This window comes from Hyaena hyaena, unplaced genomic scaffold (assembly GCF_003009895.1).
Source record: "Hyaena hyaena isolate Hyena2069 unplaced genomic scaffold, ASM300989v1 scaffold_808, whole genome shotgun sequence".
Lineage (NCBI taxonomy): Eukaryota > Metazoa > Chordata > Mammalia > Carnivora > Hyaenidae > Hyaena > Hyaena hyaena.
In genome coordinates this window covers 429536-441399 of record NW_024081437.1, presented here as the reverse complement: position 1 = coordinate 441399, position 11864 = coordinate 429536, and the positions used below count along the sequence as shown (strand labels likewise).

The 11864-nt window shown below is 47.4% G+C and overlaps 1 non-coding gene across 1 annotated transcript; it reads left to right on the top strand.

Annotated features, from left to right (window-relative positions):
* Positions 1 to 7846: 7846 nt before the first annotated feature.
* LOC120221731 lies at positions 7847 to 7950 on the top strand. The gene has a single exon (XR_005525878.1). It is a non-coding gene; the product is annotated as a U6 spliceosomal RNA (small nuclear RNA).
* Positions 7951 to 11864: the final 3914 nt, after the last annotated feature.

Sequence of the window (11864 nt, the reverse complement as noted above, 5' to 3'; positions counted from 1 at the left end):
ACATACCCAGCCTCCCTCCCCACAACGCAATCCCGCCCAACCCCACTTCTCCCGGCGCCAGGCCCCTCCCCGCCCGCCCCTCGGCCTGCCGGTGCAGGGCAGGGCGTTGCTGCCCTCTGCTGGCCTTGGTGTGCACGGCGGCGGGCGGGCGGCGGGCACCTGGCTGGAGCAGGTGAAAGCATGGCAGTGCCCTCCCATTGGGCGGGCGGGCAGGCATTCCGTAGCCTTCCACTAAGCACCTACTGGGTGCCAGTCTCGGGCCTCGCACTGGCACCATTCAGAGACAAAGCCCACTGCCTCCTGATCCAAGGGTGTCCCGGGCCTTGGGGGCAGAACTACGTGCCAACCGACAAGGCTCCACTGCCAGAACAGCTCATCTGTGGAGCACACTGGACATGGGAGGGAGAGGAGCCAAGTCTAGGGGTGCTCAGGGAATCGGAGAGCTTCACAGAGGAAGTGAGATTTAAGCTGACCTTGAACCACACATTTCAGCTACTTCTGATGTCCTCCTGACCATCAGGGCTGCTCTAAGTGCTGTGCGTATGTTAACTCATTCACTCCTTACAATGACCCCAGACGGGGTACGCCTATTTCCTCCAGTTCACAGGTGGGGAAACTGAGGCATGAGATGTTAGGAAATGTGCGCAAAGTTTTAGGGCTACTTAATGGCAAGGCTAAGAGTCAACTGTAGGGACCCTGCACTTAATCATGAGGCCACGTGGCCGTGAACCACGAAGCAAGGCAAGCATCGGGCAGGAGGGGAGATGCGGACTGCCCGATGCCAGGCCTGCAGATGACATAGCCACGGAGGCCTCCCCCTGCCTGGAGTACAGGTTTTGTCGAAGTGGATGCAGAGGTCAGTCTATCAGAGGGAACTTAGACTTACGTCAAAAGTTGCCATGACCTTGTAAATAGCTTTGAATTTGGACAAGTGTAAGCTGGTGGCCCTGGGTGGAGAATGTGGGGGGATGTGGACCGGGGGGCCGTGGGCACGTGGAGAGGTGGGTTCGCTCCGGATGTGCTGGACAAGGCAGAACACTGGAGACCTAGTGTTCGATGGGGTGTGGGCGGTGCAGCCAGGAGAATCCAGGAGACCCCCGGGCACTTTCAGTTGGGACGCCGCTCCCTGCAGTGCAGGGGTGTGGGTGGAGTGGTGGGTGGTGCGGGGGGGGGGGGCCAGAGGACCGAAGGGCCTATGAGGCAAGAAGAGATGGCCAATGGCGCTGTTGGTGTCTTACTGTGAGCATACATGTATGTCCTTGGTGACCTCGGGAAAGACGTCTTTGATCTCAGCAATGGGAACATTTTCCCCACCTCTCCACAGAAGAAAATAAATCTGTAGTTGCGCAATATAATTTTTAAAACTTTATTTATTTTTGAGAGAAACGGAGAGAGACCACAAGCAGGGGAGGGACAGAGACAGAGGGGCATAGGGGAGCCAAAGCGGGCTCCATGCCGATAGGAGAGAGTCTGATGTGGGGTCCGAACCTGCCAACTGTTAGATCATGACCTGAGCCGAAGTTGGGCGCTTAGCCGAATGAGTCACCTGGGCGCCCCACGCAACACGTTTTTTTTAAATTTTTTTTTTTTAATGTTTTATTTATTTCTAGGAGAGAGAGAGAGACAGTGTGAGCAGGGGAGGGTCAGAGAGAGAGGGAGACACAGACTCTGAAACAGGCTCCAGGCTCCGAGCTGGCAGTCAGCACAGAGCCCGACGTGGGGCTCGAACCCACGAACCGCGAGATCATGACCTAAGCGAAAGTCGGACGCTTAACCGCCTAAGCCACCCAGGCGCCCCGTCGCAACACGGTTTTTAATAGCTTTGTGTGCATACGGCCTGCAAGGGCCCCAGCCCCACCCTGAGCAGATGACAGGTGGCTCCAAGTCTGAATTTGGTGGCCACCACGGAAGATGTTTCCAGATTTTGTGAGCTTGAAATCTTATAGAAAGGGAGTTGTGTTGTAGGCTTCCTTCTGCAAAGGACCCCTTCCCCTCACCGCTGCTGTGGAGATGTATTTGTGCAAGTCCTCCTGGATGGAGCATTTATCAGTGTGCCTAGCATCCTGGCGCTGATCCTTGCCCAGCACCAGGCTGTCTAGGCTTTTCCTTAATACTTCCTGTCAATACAGTCGGATTGAGATAGTAATGCCTCGCCCGGCTTTTAACTGGCATTCCCCGACTACCAGTAATACTGAGCTTCTTCGTGTTTCCTTTTCTGCAAAATGCCTGATCCTGTCTTTGACAGTTTTTTTTTTTTTTTTTAATGTAGGTTGTGTTTTCCTTACTATTTTGAGGGATTCTTTATATATTCTGGATACCAGTGTTTGGTCTGTTATGTCTTCTCCATGCCTGTTACTTGTCTTCTCAGTTTGCTTCTGGAATGGTTTGATAAATAGGTCTTGGTTTAGATATAATCGCATTTATCCATCTTCTCTTTTATGGTTTGTCCTTTTTTTGTCTTGCTTAAGAAAATCCTCCCCCACCCAAGGTCACAGAAATTTTCTCCTGGGTCTCTTTTCTAAATCTATTTTTATAGGTTTTCATAGTCAGGTACTCTTGGATCCATCTGGAATGGGTTTGTTTGCATGGGGTGTGAGGGAGGAGCCATGCTTTCTCCTCTTCCACATGGGGGGCTGGCCTCCCTGCCCCAGTGTTCAGCCCATCCGGCTCCACTGACGGGCGGTGGGCCCTTCGCTCTGTCCCAAGCCGATGCAAACGTCCGTCCCTTTCGTTCATTTCTCTACCGCTGTTATGCTTACTGACGTTTTAAAGCTTCTTTTTCTTCTCTTTCTCCTTTTCCTTCTTCTCTGCTCTCCCCCTCAGTTTGTTGCTCCTTCTCCTCCTCATCTTTCAAAATTTTCCTGCCTATTCTAGACCCGTTAGTTTTCCTTAGAAGTTTAAGAAACAGTTTGTCAGGCGCCTGGGTGGCTCAGTCGGTTGAGCGGCCGACTCTGGCTCAGGTCATGATCTCGCAGTCCATGGGTTCGAGCCCCGCATCAGGCTCTGTGCCGACAGCTCAGAGCCTGGAGCCTGTTTCAGATTCTGTGTCTCTCTCTCTTTGACCCTCCCCTGCTCACACTCTCTCTCTCTCAGAAATAAATAAAACTTAAAAAAAACAACAACAACAACAAGAAACAGTTTGTCAAGTTCCGAGAAAAACTCTGCTGGGAGTTTTCCGAAGGAGCAAATAGAGATTTTGTTGAATTTGGAATCCCTTTGGAGACTAGCTACCTCTAAAATATTGTTTCCCCGGGGCGCCTGGGTGGCTTAGTCGGTTAAGCGTCCGACTTTCGCTTAGGTCATGATCTCGCGGTTCGTGGGTTCGAGCCCCGCGTCGGGCTCTGTGCTGACTGCCAGCTCAGAGCCTGGAGCCTGTTTCGGTCTGTGACTCCCTCTCTCTCTGACCCTCCCCTGCTCACGCTGTCTCTCTCTCTCTCTCCTAGAAATAAATAAAAAAAAAAAAACATTAAAATATTGTTTCCCCATCGATGAACATAGTGCGTCTCTATTTAATAAGGTCCTTTAAAACCATATTTACCCAAAGGATACGTGCATCATTTGTTAGATGTATTATAGCATTACAAATGATGTCTTCTTTTTAATTTACCCTCTGATTGTTCTGCTGGTATTATATCTAGTAATTCTCTTTGGATTCCTTTTGTGGATTCTGTTTATTTTCTATTTATACAATCATGTCATCTGCCGCTAATGACTATTTTGTTTCTTCTTTTCCAGTCTTTTTTTCCTCAAAATTTTAACTTACACTCTAGTTAGTTAACATATAGTGTAATGTGGGTTTCAGAAGTAGAACCAATGATTCATCACTTACATATAATACCCAGTGCTCATCACAACAAGTACCCTCCTTAATGCCCATCCCCCACCCACCTCCCTCCATCAACCCTGAGTTTGTTCTCTATTGTTAAGAGTCTTTTATGATTTGTTTCCCTGTCTCTTTTTTTCTCCCTTCCCATATGAGCAGCTGTTTTGTTTCGTTTTTTTTTTTTAAACGTTTATTTATTTTTGAGACAGAGAGAGAGCACGAGCAGGGGAGGGGCAGAGAGAGAGAGGGAGACACAGAATCTGAAGCAGGCTCCAGGCTCTGAGCCGTCAGCACAGAGCCCGGTGCAGGGTTCGAACTCAGGAACCACAAGATCATGACCTGAGCCGAAGTTGGACACTTAATTGACTGAGCCACCCAGGTGCCCCTGTTTCTTTTTAAAAAAAAAATTTTTTTTGAACGTTTATTTACTTTTGAGACAGAGAGAGAGCACGAGCTGGGGAGGGGCAGAGAGGGGGGGAGACACAGAATCTGAAACAGGATCCAGGCTCTGAGCTGTCGGCACAGAGCCTGATGCGGGGCTCGAACCCATGGACTGCGAGATCATGACCTGAGCCAGAGTCGGCCGCTCAACCGACTGAGCCACCCAGGCACCCGTAGGCACCCCTGTTTCTTAAGTTCCACATATGAGTGAAATCATATGATAGTTGTCTTTCTCTGACTGACTTATTTAGCTTAGCATTATACTCTCTACCTCCATCCATGTCATTGCAAATGGCAAGATTTCATCCTTTCTGATGGCTAAGTAATATTTCACTGTATATATAAACCACATCTTCTTGGGGTGCCTGGGTGGCTTAGGCGGTTAAGCGTCCAACTTTCGCTTAGGTCATGATCTCGCGGTTCATGGGTTTGAGCCCCGCGTCGGGCTCTGTGCTGACTGCCAGCTCAGAGCCTGGAGCCTATTTCAGAGTCTGTATCTCCCTCTCTCTCTGACCCTCCCCTGCTCACGCTGTCTCTCTCTCTCTCTCTCCTAGAAATAAATAAAAAAATATTTAAAAAAAATAAACCACATCTTCTTTATCCATTCATCAGTCGGTGGACATTTGGGCTCTTTCCATAATTGGGCTATTGTTGATAATGCTCCTATAAATATAGGGGTGCACATGCCCTTCCGAATCAGTATTTTTGTGTCTTTTGGATAAATACCTAGTCGTGCAATTGCTGGATCATAGGGTAATTCTATTTGTAACTTTCTTAGGAACCTCCATACTGTTTTCCAGAGTGGCTGCACCCGTTTGCGTTCCTTCCAACAATGCACAAGTGTTCCCCTTTCTCCTCATCCTCACCAACACCTGTTATTTCTTCTGTTGTTGATTTTAGCCATTCTGACAGGTGTGAGGTGGTATCTTATCGTGGTTTTGATTTGTGTTCCCCGATGATGAATGATGTTGAGCATCTCTTCATGTGTCTGTTAGCCGCCTGGATGTCTTCTTTAGAAACGTGTCCATTCGGTTCTTCTGCCCATTTTTTCACTGGATTATGTTTTGTGTGTGTCGTGTTGAGTTCGGTAAGTTCTTTATAGATTTTGGAGACTAACCCTTTATCAGATGTCATTTGCAAATATCTTCTCCCATTTTCCAGTCCTTTTACTTATAGTTTCTTTTTTTCACTTTACTTCCCTGAATAGTACAACATGGAATGAAAGCAGAGGAAGTGTTCTTAATTTAATCATTGAGTATGATGTTTGCGGGGGGCGGGGGGGGGCGGTGCTAGACACCTTTGTGAGAGTAAGGAGCCTCCCTTTCAGTCCTAGTTTGCTATGTGTTCGATTCTTATCGAATGCTTTTTCTCAGCGCATTGAGATGGTGACAGGATTTTCTTCCTTTCTGCCTGTCTGGGGCTCGATATCATGAACCAGCGAGATCATGAACTGAGCTGAGATCACGATCAGATGCTTAACCAACTGAGCCACCCAGGCAGCCCGATCCGTACGTTTTAAACTACTGACCCAATTTTTTAAAGTAATTATGGGACTGTTCAGGTTTTCTGCTTTTTCTTGAGTCAATTTTTTTTTATTGTGGTAAAAAATTCATAACATAAAGTTTACCATCCGAACCATTTTCGGTGTACAGTGCAGTATGTTGAGTACACTGACATTGTTATGAAACAGATCTCCAGAACTTGCCTCTTGCAAAGCTGAAACCCCATATCCGTTAAACAACTCTCCTTTGGCGCCTGTCTCCAGCCCTTGGCACCCATCATTTTACTTTCCATTTTTATGAATTTGACTACTTTAGATACCCCGTAGAAGTGGAATCATATAGTATTTGTCATTTGGGGCTGGCTTATTTCACTTGGCATAATGTCCTCAAGGTTCATCCGTGCAGCAGATATGACAGGATTTCCTTCCTGTTTAAGGCAAAGTTGCCTCATATGGATAGACCACATTTCGTTCATCCATTCATTGGTTGGTGGGTGGTCAGGTTGGCCATTGTGAATAGTGCCGCCATGATCACGGAGGTACAAAAACCTCTGCCTTCGGTTCCTTTGGATATATATCCAGAAGTAGGATTGCGGGATCATATGGTGGTTCTCGTTTCAGTTTTTTCAGGAGCCTCCATACTGTTTTCCAAGGCACTTGCAGTATTTTATAACTCCCGACAGTGCACACGTTTCCAATTTCGTCACATCCTAGCACACATTATTATTTTTTTGAGAGAGAGAGAGAACGAGTAGTGCAGTGGGAGAGAGACAAGGAGAAAGAGAATCCCAAGCAGGCTCCACGCTGTCAGCACAGAGCCCGACATGAGGCTGCAAGTCAACGAACCGTGAGATCATGAACTGAGCCAGAATCAGGAGTCAGACGCCTAACCGATTGAGCCACCCAGGCTCCTCAGGAGTTTTATAGTCTTAGGTCTTACATTCAGGCCTTTAAGCGATGTTGGATTGATGTGTGTGTATGATGTAATGTAAGGGTCCAGCTTCATTCTGCATGTGCATGTCCGGTTTTCCCAGCCCTGTTTGTTGACGAGATCACCCTTTCCCCCACTGAATGGTCTTGGCACCCTTGTCGAAGACCGTTTGACCCTATTCGTGACGATTTATTCTGGGGTCTGTATTCTGTTCTGTCGGTTTGTTTGTCTTTCTTCATGCCATACCACACTATTTCGGTTCCTGTGGCCTGTTTTGAAATCAGGAAGTGTGACTCCTCCAACTTTGTGCTTCTTTTTCAGAATTGTTTTGGCTATTTGGGGTCCCTTGAGATTCCATGTGAACTTTTGGCTGAATTTTTCTCCTTCGAGTTAGTTTTTGATAAACAATATTTCATTAGGAGCATGACCATTTCATCACAATTTGCATTTATTAGGATAAAGTCTTTTGGTTTTATTATTATGGAATTTAGTAGGTCAAAAGCAGATGAAATTGCTTAATATCCAGCTATTTGTGACTTGTAAAAATGGCAGTTTCATCTTATCCAACGGAATACATACACGAGAGGACACACCAGTTCTATGAACTGTCCAGAGAATGACGATAAACCGTTAGACCTGCGTCCCCACCATCCCCTGGAGGGCTGCGCCCCCAAGTGCCCCCTCCCTCCTCACTGGAGGCAACCACTACCCTTTCCTTGTTTTCCTTTTTAAAAAAAAAGGTTTTTAAAATGTTTACTTATTTTTGAGGGAGAGAGAGACAGAGTGCAAGCAGGGAAGGGGCGGAGAGAGAGGGAGACACAGAATCCAAAGCAGGCTCCGGGCTCCAAGCTGTCAGCACAGAGCCCGACGTGGGGCTTGAACCCACGAACTGTGAGATCATGACCTGGGCTGAAGTCAGACGCTTAACTGACGGAGCCACCCAGGTGCCCCTCCTTGTTTTTCTCCATACTTATCCCAAACATCAATTATCCCTAAATAGTATTATTTAGTTTTGTATGTTCTGAACTTCATATAAATGGAATCGTATCAGACATAATTTTCTGTAACTTGTCGCTTTAATTCCATATCACATTTGTGACAGAGTCCCAACTGCTGCACAGAGCTGCAGTTTGCTCACTCTTACTGCTGAGGGCTGGCTGCGGCGGCACAGACGCTAAAATTGGAACGATACAGAGATTAGCATGGTCCCTGCGCAAGGACGAGACTCTTATTGCTGAATGGTTTCCTGTCATATGACTCTAGCATACCGTGTCTATTCTCCTACCGCTGGACGCTCGGTTCGTTTCGGGCTTTCGTTTCTTATAAGCAACGCTGCCGTGGACCATTTGTACGTGGCATTGGCTTTATTTGTAAAAGAGCTTCTCCAGGATGTGCCCAGGAGTGACACTTTCTCCAAAGTGGCTATACCAGTTTACCGCTCTAGCACCGCCCCTGTCCGCCCCGCAGTGTGAGAATTCCTGCTGCCCCATATCACTGCCAAGACTCAGGATGGTCAGACTTTTTAATTTCTGCCAATCAGTGGGAATCAAAGGATATTGCACCATGATTTTAGTTTGCCTTTGCACAGGCCTTCCGTTCTAACAGGATGGAGGGTGAAGTCCAGTCTTCTGCAAGAGCAGAAGATGTGGGGCAAAGATGTGAACGTCCAGCAGCTTCTTTACTTTTATTTTATTTTATTCTTTTTTAATTTTTTTAAGGTTTTTTTTATTTACTTCTAGAGAGAGAGAGAGAGAGCGTGAGCAGGGGAGGGTCAGAGAGAGAGGGAGTCACAGACTGAAACAGGCTCCAGGCTCCGAGCTGGCAGTCAGCACAGAGCCCGACGCGGGGCTCGAACCCACGAACCGCGAGATCATGACCTAAGCGAAAGTCGGACGCTTAACCGACTAAGCCACCCAGGCGCCCCTATTTTATTCTTTTTTAAAAAATGGTTATTCAGTTTTGAGAGAGACAGGGCGAGAGCACAAGCAGGGGAGGGGCAGAGAGAGAGGGAGACAGAAGACACGAAGTGGGAGTCTTTGTTGACATCAGAGAGCCCGATGTGGGGCTGGGCCCCTGGAACGGTGAGATCATGACCTGAGCCAAAGTCAGATGCTTAACTGAGCCACCCAGGTGCCCCTTTATTTTATTTTTAAAAAGTATTTATTTCTCAAGAGAAAGAGAGAGAGAATGCAAAGCAAGCCCTGCGCTGTCAGTGCAGAGCCCAACGTGGGGCTCGATCTCCCCATCCACAAGATCAAGGACTCAGCTGAAATCAAGAGGCTGACACTTAACCGACGGAGCCATCCAGGTGCCCCGCAGCTTCTTTATGTGTGTGTGTGTGTGTGTGTGCGCGCGTGTGTGTGTGTGTCTAAGATCAAGCAGCTTCTTATACAGATTTTCAATCACGCCCCCACCCTGCGCCCCGACCACGCATACGTGCATATGTTCTTCTGAGCTGTCTCATGCCTCCAGTTCTTGTGCAAACCAGCCCCCGCTCGTGGCTGCCTCCCCCTGCAGTGTTAAAGCTTTGCTCTGGTCTCCTGAGTCACTTATTCCTCCTCCACCGGTTCGCCAGCTTCTAAAACGTTCTTGGTAGGCACCCCTGCCGTTTTCTGTGGTGAATTTATTCCTTTCCACCTTGGTCATCCCCTTGCTGTCATTCTCACCGCGTTTGTCAAGCAAGGACCCCCGGGTGCTCACACTCCCCGCTTTACCCAGAGCCCCCGTGGCACCGAGACGGCTGTTGTATCGCGGCCACATCCCTGTTTTCCTTCCTATCATTGTTTCCTTGAAGCCTCTTTCCTTGCATTCTCACCAGAGACTTGTTTATTTTACGAATTTCAGAGAACAGACGTTTGGTTTTATTGATCTTTCTGTTTTCCATCTCGTTAATTTCTGCTGTCTTTGTGATTTCCTTTCTGTCTACTTTCTTAGGGTTTGTTCTACTGTGGTTTCTCTAGCTTCCTGAGCTGTGCTCCTCTTACGCTCTTTAAGGCTGTACATTTTCTCCGAAGCACTGCTTGGGTGACATCTCCTACGTTTTCACATGTAGTGTTTTCGCTGTTGTTCACTTCCCTTTTTAGATTTTCAATATAATTCTTCTTGCGCCAGTCAGTCGGAAGTGCATTTTAAACTTAACGTTTGTACATTAAGATTTCCAAATATATGAGAGGACGTAGTTGTATTATTGACTTAGATTTGATTCTATCACAGTTTGAGAGCGTCATTTGTACTGGTTGCGGTTCATTTTGTGGCCTAGGACATGATGAGTTTTAGTAAATGTTCAAGGTGAACTTGAAAAGAATGTGTAGTCTCTAGCTTTGGGATGTCTGTTAATGAAGCTTGTTCAATTTTTCCTATAATGTTACAAGTTCTTTTTAAAGTTGTTTTCTTAAAATTTTTTTTAATGATTATTTATTTTTTATAGGGAGAGACAGAGCATGAGTGGGGGAGGGTCAGAGAGAGAGGGAGACACAGAATTTGAAGCAGGCTCCAGGCCCTAAGCTGTCAGCACAGAGCCCAACGTGGGGCTCAAACGCACGAACTGTGAGATCATGACCTGAACCGAAGTCGGACGCTTAACCCACTGAGCTACCCAGGCGCTCCTACAAGTTCTTTTTTTGTTTATTTACTTTTGAGAGAGAGAGAGGGAGGGAGGGAGGGAGAGACAGAGAGAGAGGGGACAGAGAATCTGTGCTGACAGCACAGAGCCCAATGTGGGGCTAGAACCCGTGAACTGCCAGATCACCACCTGAGCCGAAGTCAGAGCTTAGTGGACTGAGCCACCCAGGCGCCCCTAATCTTACAAGTTTTGTCGCTTTGAGCTACCAAGTGTAGTGATAAGCATAATTTATTGTGGCAGATTTTCTAATTTATTAATTTTTCTCTTTACTGTGCTGCTTTTTTGTTTGACATACATTTCAGGTTCTACCATTAGGCAGGTGCACGCATGTTAATGGTTAATGCTTTTGAATGAATTATTTCTTTAATCATTATGCAGCAACCTGTTTTATTCTTAATAATGATTTGTGCCCTGAGGTCCACTTTGTCTGATGTTCATTTCTCTCCACCAACTTCCTTTCGGACAGTATTCACCAACTATGTCTCTTTCCATCTGTATCAATTACGGTTTGGCGGCAGACCACAGAACCATCCTAGCTATGCAAGTTAAAAAAAAAAAAAAAGGATTTATTATCAGGCAGGGAAAACTTAAACAATCTTGGGAAGAAAAGGGGGAACAGCTCCTCTCCTGGGATCAGGAACAGATCCTAACCCCTAAATTAGGGAAAATGTAGGCTATTTCCCATCCCCCAGATGAAACACCGAGCACCTCCTTCCCAGGTGCTTGTATCTTCAATCACCACCTGCCCCTCCTTCAGCGAAGGCTGCCATCACCCACCCGGCCACCTAAGCCAGGGCCCAAGGGTCATCTTGAATCTCCCTCTCCACTCCCCCGAGTCTGACCGCCGCCCCCCCCAAGCTTCTTGTCTTTCTTCTAATTTCACTCTTCTATTTCTAGGAGCTCAAGTGTCAGTACATCTTGCCTGGGCAGCTCAAAGTGGTGCTTTAAGTGCTTTTACCTTTATCATCTATCATCTTTCTGCATATGTCATCTATTACCTATCAATCATGCATCATCTAGCTACCATCAGTCAATCAATCAATCAATCTATGTGTCTATCGTATTATCTATAGATCTATTTTCCGAGGTGAAATTCACATGACTTAAAATTTTCCCTTTTAATGGGCACAGTACAGAGGTATTTAGTCCAGTCACAAAGATGTGTAGCCATCACCTGTACGGTTCCAGAACATCACCCCGAAAGGAAAGCCCGTACTCCTTACGCAGTCACTCAACATTTCCCACCTGCCCCTCCCCGCCCCAGCCGCCCGCACCCACCCGTCGGCCAGGGACTTGCCCGTCCCCGACATCTCCTATCGGTGCCGTCGTACAGCATGCGAGCTCCTGCGTCCGGCTCCTCGCAGCCCGCCACGTCCTCCGGGTCCCTTCCTGGTGCAGCAGGGGCCAGACCTCCATCCCTCGTTCCCGCCGAGTGGCAGGCCGTCGCGCGGACACACCGCGTTCTGTCCACTGATATCGACGGGCTTTTGGGTTGCTTCCGGTTTTGGATTATCAACAGCACCACCATGAACGTTCACATCTAAGT